Source organism: Cryptomeria japonica, chromosome 1, assembly GCF_030272615.1.
Source record: "Cryptomeria japonica chromosome 1, Sugi_1.0, whole genome shotgun sequence".
NCBI classification, from domain to species: domain Eukaryota; kingdom Viridiplantae; phylum Streptophyta; class Pinopsida; order Cupressales; family Cupressaceae; genus Cryptomeria; species Cryptomeria japonica.
Window position 1 is genome coordinate 582980909 of NC_081405.1, and position 12937 is coordinate 582993845.

Here is a 12937-nt window from a genome sequence, read left to right on the forward strand (position 1 = left end):
TGTTTTGTTTTATAGTTTTTTTTAATAATAAAAAAATAAACTTTTGTTCATAAAGTTTTTTTTCTCTTTAATAAATTTTTATTAAAGGTTTTTTTTTCATTTCATTTTTTTTTTTAAATGATTGCCTTTTTAAAAAAAAAATCTTTATTTTTTAATAAAGTTTTTTTATGGACATATAATAAATTATTTTTATTTAGATTTTAAAAATATTTAAAAAACAAAAATATCATGGAATAAGTCAAATTGGGAACACAATTTTTTCTTGTCACTTCATACCTGTCTTGCAGTGCTTCCAACCAACAGTCAAGGTGGGGGGGGGGGGTCGATTTGCTCATTTATATCTCTTGGCCACATCCAAACTAGAGGCATCTTTTTCTGCAGTATTCTACAGGGTTTCTTGGTGGCATCATCTTCATGTTTCTAGATTTGCACTATCATTTTGTATGCTCCTGCATGAGCAATGTTGTACTCGCACTATCATAAAGTGACACACCTCTTTGTATCTTGTCATTGTTGACATATTTGATGTAATCCTCTTGTACACGTAGATTAGGAATATCCTTGTGAGACTTGATGCATGGCTCCAGTTGAGACTTAGATTGTACACATTTGTGCATGGCTCCCGTGAGACTTAGATTGTACCAGTATTTCTGCCATTTACGAGTATCCAGATGATGCTTAAAGCAAGTTGTCTCCATGCCTGATCTTTATCATGTTGCAGCAAGTGATTCATTGTCATTGACTTGGTACCTGGTTTTGTCACACTTTGACATTATTGGTGCAGCATTGGCTCTCTTTCTTCCTAATGGGAAGGTATTTTGGTCAACATCATTGGATCATCCTTGCAAGAGATTCGACATTGAGGGGGGGCTTCATGGTCTCTTCTTCTCTGTCATTCATTATTGAGAGCATTGTGTGCTTTCTTCATCTCTCTTTTGGGGGGGAGTTTTTTCCCATATGGTTTTTCTCTCTTTCCCTGCTTTATGGGAGATTGCATTTGCATTTGTTCATGGGTACCTAATATGGCCTTGTAGCTGGGACCCATCTTGCATTGCTTAGTTGCATTGTAGACTTAAGTGCATTCCCCTAAGTTGCACTTAAGGGGGGTGTTGGTGTAAATAATTATTCATCATGGATATTTTTACACCTTACTTAAGTTTACGTAGGAAATGCATTTCATAGTAGTTTGGGTATGAGACACTTGGGTGTTTGTGCCACATTGGGATAGTGTGTGTAGGAGAATTTCCACCTTTTATGGTGTTGATCTTGTTACTACTTTATCATATCCACTTATTGTGGAGTGATAATTCCACCTTCGATGGGCGATCCACCTCATGTGAAATATTTTATTGTTTCTCCTACCTACCACACCTATTTCCTACCTACCCTTGTTTCTTATTGAGCCACATGTTATGTTTGTGTGCTCACATATCCATATAGTCTTGCCTATATAAGAAGGCTCATATTCATTGTATGAAACAACGCTTGATGATCTAGTTGATCAGTATTTTCATCTTGATAGAATACATTTTATTCCTATCATCTTTTTTGTTCTCTCTTATTTGCACTTTCCATTGCCTTTAGATCTTGGCAAAATCTCACAAACTCCAATCAACAATCTTCAATCTCCACTTCCAGCAATTCAAACCAAGATCCAAACAAGATTCAAAAACTTCAACCAAAAATTGCAGAGATGTCGAACCACAACAACATACACAAAATCCAATTAAATAGAAAATTAAACTCCAAACCATAGAAATCAACCGACCAATCAGAAAATTCCAATAAACTATATATTATACCTACCATGCACAACACTGAGGTGAATATTATTTAATATTATTATTTACTTTCCTCTATGAAATCAACCAATCAACAAAGATGGTAGGTAATTTATATTATATCCGGTTATGCAAATAATATTAAGGTAGTAATATTTCGGCGGGTAGAACTTTCCCAAATCAAATCTGGCTCCGATTTTCGCGATAACCCTTTCCTCAATGTTGGCCATGTACAGATTGGAATCCGTGGTTATGATGGTGCAAGCACTATTAATTAGCCTTGATATTATTCCTCTTTCGTATTTCAATCAGCTTTTTTATGCCCTCCAAATTCGTGTCCTGGAAATGATCATAAAACTGCGCGCAGACAGTAACCCAATATAATTACAATTACAATCACAACACAACACAAATCAGTTCAATAACAATAGAGGTTAAAAAAGATAAGAAATTACAAAGGTGGGCAGTGGGCACTCCGGGGTGAGTGAGAATATAGGCATATCCTTGCATGAGTTTATCAGCAGGAAAGAGCCACAAGTTCTGCGTAGAACCTGTGTCGTGGTTGTCAATGAAAGTGATGACCTTTTCGGGTAAGAGCCCGATCATGCCAGAGGGTTTGCCATTGGAGTCCCTTAAACCCCAGAGCTTGTTGCTCTGCACAACGAGCTGCAGAATTCCTTTGGTAGTAAAGTCGAAAGCAGCAGATTGATCGCCAGTGGAGTGAACCCAATCGACCAGTCTTTGCAAATGAGCATCCTCCCCTCTGTTTCCAAAATTGAGAGTGTCCCACAGCTCTCCCACAGCGAAAGCAGGAGCGGTCATGTTTTGCAGGTATAGAGCTAGCAAATTCCCAGCGTATCCTTTGGTGAAGTTGAACCCCCAGCTGTCAAAGCCAACGTCGGACATGAGCCACTTCATCCCGTTAGATAACTCGCGCTGCACTCGCGGATTTGTGTGGTCGATGTCGGGGGTGCCCTTGAAGTCGTTTCCAGTGTCCCCATTTCATGAGCCACAGGAGTAGGGCTTGTCATTGATGGGAATGGCCCAGGTGCCCCAGTCGAGGCAATTGTCATCTGTTCCTCCTTCAAAAATACACCAGTTGCCTTTATCGTCCTGCTTTGAGCCAATCCTTTGATTGATGACTATGTCACTCACACACCTCACTCCATTCTGGTGGAACGCTTGCACCGCTTGCCGAAGCTCAGAGGAACTTCCATACTTGGATTCATCCAGGTCGTACAGCTTCCCCAGAAGATAACCTGTATATCAAATCACATTACAACTCCCTTACTGCCATACCCAAAAAATAAAAATAGAACCCCAAATAACACCATATCTTGCACACCTTGTGAAGATACAGACTAAGAAGGTGGGGAAAACCACACATATGTTATACCAGCCTCTGCAATCTCCTTTGCAGCTACGTTGTACCATGAATTTCTCTTCGATGACTCCTAGTTGAACCCCTGCAATTGGCTCCATAGTTTAGAATTATTATTGAATCTGCATTGTTCAGCTTTAGATTTTGGCCTAATAGTATTTACCTGAAATAAGACAATATCCAGAGGATCAGAATTGTTGTTGCCTCCCATTGATGGTGTTTGGGCCGACGCATGAATGATGGACCCTAATAATATGACCGTTCCCAATAATTTACCCCCAATCTTCTACATGGCTTAAGAGAATTAAGCTACAATGAACAATTATTCAGATTGTTACAACAAATGTTTGTTGTGAAGTTGCACCAGCCATAAATTGGGGAACTTTATACTGTCTAGAATAACAACCCAATTAAATTTTGTTAACCCGCTATTATAATTTTACTAGCTCACTATTAAATAATAGCGAGTGTGGCTATGTTGTTGCCTCCTTAAGCAATGGATAATCATGCAAAAGAAAACAAGTGCAGTGCTATGTGGAAAAAGTTTTCGCGAGTCACGACTGAATCGAATGTGGGGGCGTAAAATACATGAGAAACGTCATTTCGCTCCCATTGCCCGACTGCTTGTGAACATACTTTGATAGTGTGAAAAATGCATTAGGTTGAAGGCAGGAATACCAAGGAAATGGCTATACAACTTTAAAATGTGTAATGCTCAAAATTTCTATATAGAAAAATCTGGATTGTTTTTTTTCTTTAATTATGGTTGTATTATGCTCGAACGTGTTTAAATGAATTAATTACAAGCTGAAGGTACATTATAGACAATAACATTGTAATGCCCATATTTTAACTAGGCAAAAACATAACATTTTTTCGTAACAACTTAAAATCATAAATACAAACTTAACATTAGAAAACTCAACAATTAGTCTTAGCTCTACTAGATTGGCCTAGCCTCAAGTTTCACACGTAATACAAATCTGTCTACAATAAGTATTACTAAGAAGGTCTATAATTATGACTATCCCAAATCTTTACGAATCATAATTATGCCGAAGGCATATTACACTCACATAATGGATGCACAAATATGTGTTGATAAAAACTAGAAGCATTAAATTTGACATGTTTGTGACACTTAAATGCATGAAAAACCAAAAAAATATTTTATTTATTTTCTCCTCTCAATTACTACTCACACCAAGTTTAACTATTAATCAATTCTAACAATCCCCATCATACTAATAATTAACTTCATAATTATGTCAATCTAATATAATAATATTATAACAATATGATAATATAATAGTAATAATTAGTCTTAATAGATTTTTTTACTTTGGTGAAGAATTTAATAGAAATATAAAAATATCTCAATAATAATTTAATATTGATTACAATATCAAATTATAATAATAATTTAATATTAATTATGATATAATAATATAATTATTTTTTTAGTGGAATAATAAACAAATATGATATCTTTTGATGTACTTTACCTATATTTTTCTGAAGGTAGGTATACTAGTAATAACTGCGCTACTATAGTTTGCCTAATGTCTAATAAATATGGAATCATATATACTATTCAATGATACTTAAGCAATAATTCTCTTACATTGAGTCTACCATGTGTTTTTTTTATTCTTGACATTTTGATATATAAGAAAATATGAATTAACTTTGAACCTTTGGCCATAAAGTTTACAAATGGTCTTTCATGTTTTTTATTAATAAAGAAGTGAGAACAAGGGCACTGGCCCTTTACATAGCAAAACTCTTAAAAATTATAGTGCAGAAACAACACTATAACAACAATTAATAGCAATTGTTAGCAAAAAGGAACCAAGTCTTTAGAAATCATAAACAATAGCAAAAAACAAAAAACAAACTACAAAGGTGCCTTGCACACCCTAGTGGCATTCATAGCACTGTTCCATTCATTGGACATGAACTTGTAGAGGTCCCTAGCCTCCTACTTGTCCTCCTCAGTGTCCACAGAATGTTCCCTCAGCAGAGAGATGGTGATCGCAGAGCTATGTAAAACCCGCACATGAAATTTGTTAAGGCCCACCATTTGGGCTTCCCAAGCCTCCATCTTGTTCTTGAGTCGGTTGACATCCTCCTTGATAGTTTGCATATCAAGCACAGGGCCGAGGTTTTCAATTCTCTGCTTGATGTCCAACACATTTGTGCTCAGCTTTTCCATTTTTTGAAGAGTAGGGACATCCTGGGGGTTCTCAGCAGCCATGTCATCCATAGTTTCTTCGGTTTGTTTGGGCACACCACCAGCAAGGGAGTTATCACTATCATTAACTAGGCCCATCAGAGAGATAACATGCACAAATTATTCAACCATTTTTAATTTTGGGTCCAAATTACCAGATTCTAAGGCTTTGCTATCAGAGATTTCCACGCTCATAAGACCCTCAGTGCCCGTGATCATAGGGGTCGTATCCTTAACATCAATGGGGTCCTAGGTTTGCATTTAAGAGATACTCATGTCAGTGGCACCAACAATGGTCAAAACCATGGGGTCCCTAGTCACATTCACATCCACAACATCCCCATAAGGGCCCCCTATAGTGGTATTAGGACCCTCTTCCTCCTTGTCCCCAATGGGGTCCTCCTCAGAGTCTAGATTCTCGATCACTAGGGTCTTCTTTTTGCGGCTTTTGGAAGCAAGTCCAGAGGATCTCATTTTAACCTCAGAATCAGGGGAATGATTGTCATTTTCAACATCCTCAGAGAAAGAATTGTCATCAAAGACAATGCGTTTGCGTTTAGCGGGGGTTTTGCCTTTTCCCTTGGACAGGGAGCGGGAAGCACTGGGAGAGGCAGATAGAGTTAAACTAGGGGAGACTGCCGATAAGGAAACAACTGAGGCACAAGCAGGCAGGGGCATGGTGGTCATAACAAATCCCTCATTGGGATATTGGAAGAATCTAGGGAAACCCATAGACAGGGTTGCAAGATGCTAGGGAGTCGGCATGGGGGGCTGAGAGAGAGAAAGATTCGAGGGGGGTGGGGGGGGGCTGAGAGCCTCATGGAATTTATACAACCTGTAAATGAGGCCCTGGTGGAGGAGGTAGGGTGGCTTATCCCCATGCTTGGGGTCCATGGTGTCTTTAACAAAACTCTCTATAGAGTGTAGTAAATAAAATGACATACAAAGCAAATCATTGTTTTGGAAGTGATTGAGGAGGGGCAAATAATAGTAGTAGAATACCTTATGCCTGCCTTCGAGAGTGAAGTACTTCATGATCATGAGACAAATCATGTTCCACGGGTGCTTGAGCTCCTCCCGAGCAAACCCACCTTGTAGCTTGAGGTCCTATAGCAATAATTAGTGATCTTAACCTTATAATTTTAGGAGTTGAAATAATTTGTAACTCTATTTTTTCTCAATCTATGGAATAATGTTCACATTTAACAAATTTAGTCTTAAGTATATCAAGATAATAAATTAATCTTAAATCTATTCAATTTATAAATTAATGGTTTTAAACTAATTAGCAAATTCTAACTATGTAAATGACACAATATTGTATTTTCCATTATATTTATATTATTTATTTAAATTATTATTTTAGACAAAGCAACCCATTAATAAATTTTACTAGTTATGATATTCACAATTTTTATGTTTGATAAATATTTAAAATTTAAACAAATAAAATGATATCATATCGTAATATGAAAATGATTTTTTTTATCAATTCTCTGGATAAGATAAAATAAAAGAATCTCTCCTTCTATTTCTATAAAATAAAATTGCTTTATTATGAAAATTATCATTCCTCCCATTTTATATAAAAGAAAATCACATTCTTTTATAAATTATTTATCAAAAGGAACTTAGAAGAAGAGGAGAAAACCACTTTCTATTATCAAAATATTTCAAAAGGAAACTTTCCTCTATTTTTATATAAAATAAAATAACATTATCTTATGGTATCAAAAGAAACTTAAAATAAGAGAAGAAAATCAGTTTCTATTTTGAATATTATTTCAAAAAGAGACTTTCTTGTCATTTTATATAAAAGAAAATCACATTCTTTTATGTAAATTATCATATCAAAAGGAATTTAAAATAAGAAAAGAAAATCACTTTCTATTATGAAAATTATTATTTCAAAAAGGAAACTTATATTTTTATTTGTTAAAAGAAAGAAATTTATATTTTTCTCCTTATAAAAAGAGGAAACTTATATTTTTGTCTCTTCTTCTTTAAGATTTGGCTTTATAAAAATTCATTTTAATATTAAATTCTAATGAAGCTTCCTACAGTTGTATTTAGTTTGATAACTTTCTATTAATCTCCTCCATTCATTTATTCATAATACATTCAGTTTGTAATATTCTTAACCTGCTGGTAATATTAGCATCATTGAGTTTATTATAACTATTAATAATATTCCATCCTAATTAATATTATAATTAGAATATTTATATATCAATAATAAAATATATTGTTCTTCTAAGATGCATACCCACCATTATTTCATTCTTTTTTTTCTAAAAAACAATGGTAAAAATTTATAAATCAAAAGGAACAAACTACAAAAAGAAGGCCAAATGGCCAACAAAGAACAAGAAGTTACATAACCCTATTAGCCAACACAAGTTGGTCCAACAAATATGGATAATTTTTAGGTGACTAGTTGTAGCGTCCTAAAATTGCGACACTTGCAATTTCGACTGCATTTGGGTCTTCACGATGGCGATGCAACGTTAAACCTGAATGGAGACCCCGAAACCTGCTTGTGACACCCAAAACTGCATTTTTCTACACCTTGGCATGATCCCTCCTTGCACCCTGCTGTCCCGGGAGGTGGGACCATGGCGCCCAGCGCCTTGGTCCCTGGCCCTATTTTGGGCCCGGTCTCTTTTGGGCATCGGGTCTTTAAGTTTGCAATTCGGGAAATATTGTTTCCTGGTCAGCCTAAGGTCGGGAAAACCAGTCTATCAACCCTAATTGACAAGTATATAAATTACATTTCCTCTCTCAAAAAGGGAGGAGGACATATGTGAGCAAGGCGCGAAAGCGATATTCAAACATTCAAACATTCAAGAATTCAAGCATTCCTTCAAGCAATTGAGCATTCTAAGTCTCCATTCAAGGCTAAGTGTTGCATTCAAGACAAGGATTCAACCATTGAAGAGGAGATCACTTACAACACATTATATACAACATACATTACACCTTCGCATGTAAGAATACAAACATTCTTACAACAAGGTATCAATACTTGTTTACATTACAAACATTTACATTTACAACATTCTCATTTCTTGGTTAATTCCAAAACCGGGGTTTGACCTAAAGGCAAACCCCTCATCCCTAACCCCCCAATCGTCCTCTCTTTTCTGTGTGTAGGTTGCAGGTACGCGGTTGTAATTGAAGATCTGGAATCCTTGTGCAGAGACGAACAGATCCCCCTTCGTTTCGCGGATTTTTCGGAGGACCGTGTGCACGCCGGGCGCCATTGTCCTGTCAACTTTCGCTCAAATTTGCAGAACAGCACCGTCTCGACATTTTACTACTAATTCCAGGTCCGCAGCTTCATCCCATATCCCTATCTCTATTTATAAACGAATCTTTCCTACTTTACATGCATTCCTAGTTCAATCATTCTATCTACATTTCTTTACAAAAGAGGGTATCCTTGATGTCACAACCCTTGAAACTCATTTAGAAATCCAATCCTGCATTGTGTGGGATTGGATCTTGTGGGTTTCAACCCCTCTTTTGAATGTAAAGTCTCTCCCAAGTGAAAACCATCAACCCTAGTCACCTCCCTTCTCTCTCCTTGGAGTTGGGGAGGGGAGAACGACTAGGGTTTGATTTTTCCGCTTTACACTAGTCTCTATGCTAAATATTCCAATCCTGCATATGATTAGAGTTTCATTTGGCCAAACAATCTGCCACTGAATTCCACTCATGAGGAATATGACAGTACAACAGATTCTAAAGATGTACTTAGTTTGACGATTTGTTTGGTAACCATGGCCAGATGCCAATTCACATCATCCACTCATTGAGCCTGCAATAAATTCACCACCACTTGAGAATCAGATTCACAAACAAACCTTTGCCAACCAAAAGCACAACCCCTTTCTAGAGCATACAAAATGGGTAGAGCTTCCATATAATTGTTTGTATGACATCCTTTATAGATGGGGAAAAACTACACATTCCCAACATTATCCTGGCTAATACCTCCAACCCTAGCATGACTAGGATTCCTCCTAGAGGATCCATCAATGTTAATTTTCAAAACCCCTTGACGAGGTGGAATCCATCGACTAACCCTATTAATCTTTCGAGCCAACGTTTCACCTTTGTTCTTTTTAGATAACTTATAGGCATCTCACTGACCCTGAAAATCAAAGAACATGAAAGCAAGAGCATCTGTAGGGTCCACAACAACTAAAAGGTCACACTTAGTTGAAACTATTTCCTAAATTGTAAGCATAAATTTTCTCCACAAATATTGGACACTCAACTTTGCCTCCTAAAAAAATCGACAATTCCTTTCCAACCAAATATTCCAAAAAATGAAAGAATGCCCAATAGCCCAAGCAACTTGAAGAAAAGGGATCTTAACAGGCATCTTACCCCATCAAACCCAAAAATTAGCCAACAAGTTTGATACTAGAGAGCCCACCAGAGATACCAAATCTCACAGGAAAAGGAGCATTGAAAGAAAATATGAGAGACACACTCCTCACTATTTCGACACAACAAACAAATAGAAAGGTCCTAGAAACCTTGCTTACATAGATTGTACCAAGTAAGGCATTTATTTTGAATCAACAACCACAAGAAGAAATTGCATTTGGGCCAAGCAAAGTTATTCCACACTTGCTCCACCATGGAACACCATCACTCCCAAAATGTTGCTTGACAAGCTTCAAGTAACCCCTTGCCACATAATACTTACCAATTAAATCCCCATCCCAAACCAAAGTATCATGATCATCAAGAGGATTGCGTTCTTGACTGGCAAAAATGTGAGCCAATTCTTGTTGAGCTCCCTCCGACCCCCAGGAGGCCAATCTTGGGGCTCTTTGCATCTACAAACCTCAACATCTCCCAAATGAAAAATAGTCTTAAATTCTAAAACATTGCTCTATCCCACAATAGTGAAGTAGTCATAAAGTGGTTGGAGATGAGGATGGCTAGAAAGAATTGAAGGGTGTCTAAACAAAAGAGAGCTTCCAAGCCCTTGCGACATATCCAAAAAAGCCCTTGTTTAATAAGCCTAGCACCACTCTTCAATGTACACTAAATGAAGGAGCCAGTCCCTTTTAAAGGGTATCAAGGAATCTCCCTACTTTCCACTCCAGCAAGATACTTATGTGGAATAATTCTAGCCCAAAGATGATACTGACAGATACACCATCACAAATATAATTTAGTAGCCAAAACTTGGCCATTCATTGCTACAGATTGGAGGCCAAGCCCCCTATTTCTTTGACTGATAAGAAGACTCCCACTTCACTAAACTCCATCTAGAAGTCATCAAATTACCACTCCAAAGGAATTGATGTGATAGAGCATCAAATTCCTTTATGATGTATACAAGAGCCACTTGAATAAAACCTCTATAAATGGGGAGGTCCTGGATCACAAATTGAAGAAGAGTCACCCTACCACCAGTAGAAAGCCACTGATGAGTCCAATTATTTATCCTTCACTACAATTCATCCAATAGCTCTTGCTAGTATCTTCTAAGTTGTCAGCCAATAGTCAGAGGAATTCCAAGATTAAACAAAGGAAGAGCCCCAATTTGGAATCTCAAAATATGTGTAATCCTTCGCTAAATAGGCTCAGGATTATTAAAGAAATAGATAGAGGACTTGTGCTCATTAATATTCTCTCCCGAGGCATCATCAACAAACTACAAGTGGTATTGAGTAGGGAGCCCATAACCCCAATTCCATCCTTGACTCAACCCTTGAGAAACCCAAAAATTAATAAATCTATCAAGACCTTTAGTCATAATAATAAACAAGTAGGGAGATAAGGGATCCCCTTGCCTGAGGCCCTCGGAAGCCCCAAATAACTCAGAAGGCTCACCATTAGTAATAACTAAGAAAGAGGAAGAAGTAACACAACTCATTGTCCACCTCACCCAATCATTTGTAAACCCAGAAGCAATGAGAACATTACGCAAGAATCGCCAACTGACCCTATCGTAAGCCATAGTCATATCCAATTTGATAAACATAGATCTTTCCTTAGACTTAGCCATGGAATGAATATCTTTAGAAGCAATCACTACTCCATCCAAAATTTGTCTTCTAACAACAAAGCCTCCTTGCTCGTCGAAAATCAACAAAGGGAGCCAAGGCTTGAGCCTCTCAGCAATCAATTTAGTTTAATAATTTTATAGACCATATTACACAAAGAAATGGGCCGAAAAAAGTCCAATCGACATCAAACTAGAGTTCAAGGCCCATGACATCTTCTTACCGAGTTGAGATTTGTGCACCACTTCCAAAAGATCAAAATTAACAATCTCCCAAAATTATTTAATTAATTCCACACAGAATCCATCAAGACCAGGGGCTTTCCCTTTGTTCATTCCAAAGACAACTTCCTCATGTTTAGACAAAGAGATAGGACAAAGGAGAGCTTCATTCATCTCATTGGAAACCAAATAAGGAATACAATCTAAATTCAAATTGTTGTTAGCATCAACAGTAGTGGAATCTTTAGAAAATAAAGATGAATAAAATTTAGTAGCCTCATGAGACATCTCACTTAGAGATGTCAATGGGATGCTAGTCGAGTTAAACAAGGAGGATATTAAACAATATTATCATCAAACCTTAATAGAATTATAAAAGAAAGCAGTATTCCTATCCCTTTCTTGAAGCCAATTTATCTGAGCTTTTTGTTTCCAAAAAAATTCCTCTTGAAGCTCCCATTCCTCAAGATCTTTCACATCCCGAGACTCAACTCTATGTAAAGCCCCTATAAATTTCACTTTATGCACTTCATAAACTTCCACATCAATTCTTATATAAAAAACAAACAATTACACACTACTATCATAAAAAACTATCACTTCATTTACAAATGATTTTTTCCTTATATATATATATATATATATATCATTTACAACATCCAAAAGAATCTATTAGGTTGGTCTAATAGGGCCCAACAAGTGAAACATAGTACAAGGGATAAGTTCATCTGAAACATGATATAACATTAATAAGATAGGTTATGGATAAACCCAAAACATCACCAACCCCAACAAGATGATACCATGCTACCAAAACATGCTTTAACCTAAATAGAATAGGCCAAGATCAATCACAATCAATGGAGCACACCATGTCAACCTCATACATTGAAACTACATCTCAAAGATTTATCCCAACACAAGCTAACTTCCAAAATATAATGTAGACAACCAAAGAAGACATGTGGCTCAAAGACAATCACTCTCCACTCATCTCCTGAAGTGACTGATCACTAGAAATTTATGCACAAATAATAGATCACTAACTAGTCAAACACTCTATAAAATCGATAGACTGTGTATCCCCAATAAGAAAAAAGTCACCAAAAATTTTACCAATAGACCTAAAATCATTATCATAAGTTCAAGACACTATCCTTATCATGTCCCTAAATTTACACAATCAAAATTGTCAATACTCGAGAATGTGGAGCATTCTTTTATAGGAACTAAGATTATTCTTTTATCAAAATGAGACTGAATGATCAAACCTATATTACTTATTCTAT

The 12937-nt window shown here is 36.5% G+C and overlaps 1 pseudogene; it reads right to left on the bottom strand.

The window, feature by feature from the left end:
- Nucleotides 1-1864: 1864 nt before the first annotated feature.
- On the bottom strand, nt 1865-6073 carry LOC131028138 (alpha-amylase-like; annotated as a pseudogene).
- Nucleotides 6074-12937: the final 6864 nt, after the last annotated feature.